This window comes from Drosophila rhopaloa, unplaced genomic scaffold (genome assembly GCF_018152115.1).
Source record: "Drosophila rhopaloa isolate 14029-0021.01 unplaced genomic scaffold, ASM1815211v1 contig_2, whole genome shotgun sequence".
NCBI classification, from domain to species: domain Eukaryota; kingdom Metazoa; phylum Arthropoda; class Insecta; order Diptera; family Drosophilidae; genus Drosophila; species Drosophila rhopaloa.
Window position 1 is genome coordinate 3,096,894 of NW_025335083.1, and position 5,870 is coordinate 3,102,763.

A 5,870-nucleotide genomic window follows, 5' to 3' on the forward strand; every position below is an offset into this window, starting at 1 on the left:
CCTTTAACGCCCACAATCGCTTATATAAGATTTTAAAAATTTAAATATTTCGGAAAAGTAAAAATGCAGTTTTATTGTGTTTATCAATACCTATCGAAATGTAGAAGAAATTTTTCAAATCGGACCATTCGTTAAAAAGTTATGCGTGATCAAAGTTTCTATCTCCATCTCCCTCGCACTCCCTTTACCTGAGTAACGGGTATCTGATAGTCGGGTCACCCGACTATAGCGTTTTCTCTTGTTTTTTAATGTAAAACTTATTTTTAATTATAAACAATATTCAAATATTTCCATTACTAGTTTATAAAAACTATAAAGCTATGTACAAGATAACGTTGAAAGCTCGAGAAAGGAGACAAAAAAAAAAAATATTTTTCAGTATTTTAAGATGTTTTTATTAAAACTATAACATACATTAATATGTATAGAAGTTTAAGTATTTAAAAAATATGTCTAAGCTTCAATAAGTTTTTTAAATACAACCAATTGCTTAAAAAACCAACTTTTTGTTTGAAGCTGAAATAGGAAGACTACTTTGATAAAGACATATCTAAAACAAGAAAGGAAAGCTAACTTCGGGCGGAGCCGAAGTTGATATACCCTTGCAGAATACTCTGTAAATTATATTCTCCAATATTATTTATATGATGCATTCTTAATACTCATAAAAAATCCCAACTTCCTAACTTTAAAAACATCAAAGTTACGATTGGAAAATCGTTCAGTTATATGGCAGCTATAAGATATAGTCGGCCGATCCTTATGAAATTTGGTATGTCGGATTGATTGGCCAAAAATAAAACCCATAGAAAGTCCCATCTTCTTATCTTTAAAAACACCAAAGTTATGGCTTTTCCGATCGTTCAGTTATATGGCAGCTATATGATATAGTCGCCCGATCCGGCTCGTTCCGACTTATATACTACCTGCAATAGAAAGACAACTTTTGGGAAAGTTTCGAGCAGATAGCTTTAAAACTGAGGGACTAGTTTGCGTAGAAACGGACGGACGGACAGACGGACAGACGGACAGACGGACATGGCTATATCAACTCAGGAGGTGATCCTGATCAAGAATATATATACTTTATAGGGTCGGAAATGTCTCCTTCACTGCGTTGCAAACTTTTGACTGAAATTATAATACCCTCTGCAAGGGTATAATAAGATGGATTCATTCCCGTCTTCGACTGTTTAGTTGAATCCGTGCCGAATAAGTACTCACATGAAGTCTTGGGTCTAGTAATGTGCACTCCTTACCATAACATATACCCATTTAAGTTCCACATTACCGGGTATGATGAGGAAACAAACTCCCGAACACATCACCCCGGAGGACAGGAGGAGGATCGCCTGTGACTGTGCCTGTGCCCAAACCAAAACTGCATTTGGAACTTAGGGTTGGAGTCGCCTCTACTCTACTTGCCTCGGTTCTGGGCTGTCGAGTTCCATGAATTATGATTTTTGATTGAAGTTGAGATATTGCAATTCAATTTATTATAAATGCGGTTGCCACGAACCTTGCATTGCCCACCCCGCGACCCGTCCCTTTCCCGTGGAAGGCGTCGCCTGCTCAGGACATTGAACTATGAGTTCTTGGCGTGGCCGAATTTCTGCCATGTTTGACTCCCCTTCCCCCTCGCCCCTTTCCACGGGTGTGTGTGCCGTTTTCGACACTTTTGCTAAATTTATTGCCGATTATTTTTACATTTCTTTTTCAATTTTTTCCTTTTCTGCTGGAACCCCTTGGGGTGGCGAGGGGTTTTGATGCAAAGGCAGGAAAGTGTTCCCGGTGTCGCGGCAATTATTTTTCACATTTTTGTTGATTTTCCATTGATTATTCGGTGTTCGCCTTGTCGACGACATTTCCGGCCAACTATGCAAACTTCAATTCTTCTGCATTAGAAGACAATTGAACGGATATTCAAAAGCTGCTCATGGATTCCGAAAATTTAACGAGATAAAAAGGACCAATTCAAAATAGTCATTCCATACGCTTTGGCTTAAGAAATTTTTATGGCAAACTTAAGCATCAACATTAACAGAGTGACTGATAAAAAAAAACTTATATATTTTCAAAATATGCATTTCTTATCTAAGAACTCCACACCTCGAATAATACACCGAAGTTGTATACACCTTTTTCTAAAGCATCGGTTAATATGCTTTGAATAGGAATCGAAACGACTACCATTTTGTTAATAAAAACGAACTGGTCTAAATATATATTTTTAAGAAAAGAATACACTTTTAGAAATCCAATGTTAATAAAATTGAACATACTTGTTAGATAAATAATTGAATTTAAAACCTGTACGTATTTCTGAAGGCTCACACATAATAATATATATCAAAATAGCAAAACAATATTATTTAGGATTACCATAATGTCTTAAATAAGATTGACAATCCTTGATGCTTAAACAAAATGCCAGTACCGACTATTAAATTCGGTATTGGTTAATTAAAAATGTGAAATTCGGCATTAGTATTAACAGTTGTTTCTTTGTGATTTGTTTGAAGCCACTCATTTTCAACTCATTTCGAGAGTTCCCAACACCATTTGGCCATTTATTTAGCCGACAATCCATTACGCCCTGCATATGCAGCCCATCAGCGATATTAGCTATTGGTGCGCGGCTATTTATATGGCGCATAAATCAGAAATGGGGGCCAAATGGCCCGGACACTTTGCGTACGCGCTAACCATGAGTTACTCGCAATTAAGAGAAATATATTAGTCTAGCAGCTGATTTAATTATTTAACGATGAAGTCCAAGTCGCGGGCGGCCAAAGAGGTCCGAAAGTGGGCGGGGCCCACCAGCATGGCCGTAAACAAGCCGAACAGCAGCCGGATCCGCCTCTTCTAAGCGCCGAGACAACCGCATCACAGTCGGACAAAGGCATCACAGCCCGTCGGGGGAGGGGGGCTGAGGGGGGTCGGGGACGGGGAAGGGGAAGGGGACGGGCTCAGGGGCAGGATTCTGTAATTGCACCAACGCGCATAATTCATATCAAATGACCATTTTAAAATCCTTTTATTTCGGTGCGTCGCCCTGTCTCTGTGTGCCATGGCTTCCATCTCTCTGCTTGTTTTACACTTGAAAAATTGTCTGTTTGTCAGAGATAAGAATCGCAACCATATTACTTAAACTGCAAAGTAAAACATAAATAATTTAAATGTTGCAAAATTCAATGCATATTTATTTTACATTAATTAAAGTAGTACCTTATTCGCTAAATCGAAATAACTTATTAAGGGACAAAATATTATTTAAGCTGCAAAGTAAAATATAAATAATTGAAATGTTGCAACATATAATGTATATTTATTTAAAATTAATAAAAGTAGTACCATATTTGCTAAAATGAAATAACGTATAAAGATACAAAATAATCGATGGTTTCACAGAAATCACTTCTTATAGATATGTTTTTATATGTACACCACATGCATATGTGTATTTCTTATTAAATTATATTTAATTATTTAGAAATACGAAAGAAAAAGTTTAAACAGCTGTATTTGTTTAAGTGCACCCCAGCCCCTCAAAATATTTGAAATAATAATTCTTCGAGATAAATTACCCAAAAACAGGTGTGTCAGTGTGTGTGTGTGTGTGTGCTTCTCTAAATTGCCCTGATGCTGATGCTGGTCCTGCTCCTGATGCTCCTTCCCAGTTGCCCCACCCCCCCTCCTGTCCCCACGCGAGACAATGACACAGAGCCACCACTACAACTACAGCAGGATATCACTCTGCCCAGCCATCCTGCCAGCCCGCCATCCCGCCATCCTGCCATCCTTCTGGTCCATTCCCATTCGGGCTGGTTCTGCCTCTGATCCGAGCCCCATCCAAACCCCAAACCCCAAACCCAATCCCATCCTGCAGCCTCGTGCACTGGCAGTCGGTCAGTCGATGGCGGATGGGCTTAAGTGCTCGGCTGGCCCGCTCTGGTTCGTCCTGCTCGTCCTGCGTTTGGCATTTAGCATCAGGAAATTATGCTGACGCTGCCAACTGGCCACGGAATGGGAAAGGCATGGGAATCGCACGGCCACTGAGATTGGACCCGGGCAATCAGCGACGTCTGCAGATGTGCATGCCCATGTCCATGTCCATGTCCACATCCATGCGCACGTCCCTCCTATCTGTCCCATCTCCAGCAACCCCGTGCAGCGCCTGCGCCAGCTCCTCGCTCCCGTGGTGTCCTCATTAAACTCGCACACACAGAACCCACTCTAATGAGTTCCAGAATTCCCCGCACGGGGCATATGCTGTCGTCCATTTCGGTGGCAGGGGACATGTACATCCTAGCCGCGTTCCAGTTGATAGCCAGCCACCAGTAACCAGCTCCAAGACCCACCCAGTGCAGTTTGTGCCCGCTCGTCGCTCTCGCAATGCTGTGTCACACATCTGGGTGCAAATTATGGCACATTTCAAATAGCGCCAAAGTGCACTGGAAAAACTTTGTGAGAGTTTAAAAAAGAAAAAGTTTCAAAATACTCTAGTTAGGGTATTCATGTTGTTCCAACAAAAATGTTTATTATAATTTATATTACTCCAGACCTACAATGCAATGTTGAATTAGTAATATTATGATATATTTTTTCCCAATACATGTAACATTAATGTCGATTTCTAGCAACGAATTTTTTCTAAATAGTAGTTACTACTTTCACATCGTTGAATATGTTTTTAGGGATCTAATTTATTAAAATTGAATCAGAGCTTATATTTAAATTAAACCCTAAAATCAATTAAAATTTTTGTATAATTTGTTTTTTATTAAGTACAAAATATGTCAAATAAGTTCCTTGAATTTGTAAAAAAAAAACAAATTACATTCATCCAAATGGGTTCGCTTTCAATCAATTAACGTATTTGATCCACCTCATCAATTCTTATGCTATATTCCTGACATACTTAGTAAATTTTCCCGCAGTGGACCATGCACATAGCGCAGCGCCCTCCAAATCGAGTGGCAACCAGAAAGAGCGCGCGATAATCGTATAAAAGTTCACATTTATGATGCTCCAGCGGCCCGGGGCAATTCTGGGTCCGGATAGGTGCATGGCGCCACCTCGTGCCCCGAACCCGAACCCAAGCCCAAGCCCAGATCCCTGTACATAGGGCACTGATGCAGCTGGCGGAGACTCAGTCACAAACACCTCGGCCGTAAAACATTCGGCTGACGGCGGCACACAAAGTATGACGCAGACCGCGGACGGACGGACAGCTGTTTCGGAGAACCGAACCGGGTCGGATCCCTACCCCTGGAAGGGAGGGGGAGGGGGAGGGGTAAATGCCACTGCACCGGCTCTCCCCCCCAGAGCCTCACCCTTCGCACAACGAGAACAAAAAGGCGCGAAAATCCATTCGCACATAAAATGCGCCACAGTGTGCATTATTTTAATGTCACTGATAAATCATTTTTATGTCGGTGCTAAATCAAAAGATGGACGAGCAAATGCCGTATTTCAAGCCAGTAGGGGATGGAGGGGGGATGTGGCCCGGTGTCACACATGCACCCGGGAAAAGGTGTGCACGGCTACGGGCTACGGGCTATGGGTTTTTGGGTCCACTCCGCCGCTGCATTCGTCCATTAAAATGCGCTCCGGTGTGTCCAAAACACAAGCAGGGCTTCCACTCCGGACTCCGGCTGCAAGGCCCGTCCGTTTATTTATTATTAACACAAAAAAGACCCCGAGGACGAATTGCAGTGCCTCTCCAGCTCCAGCTCCAGCTCCTGTTTCTGCTCCTGCTCCTGCTCCTGTTCCTGTGTCTGAACGGAGACTTGGAATGCGCAAACTGCCCTGAGTGGCTGCCGCCTGCTCATAATTCGTTGTCCTCATCGGAGCGGAGCTCGGCACTG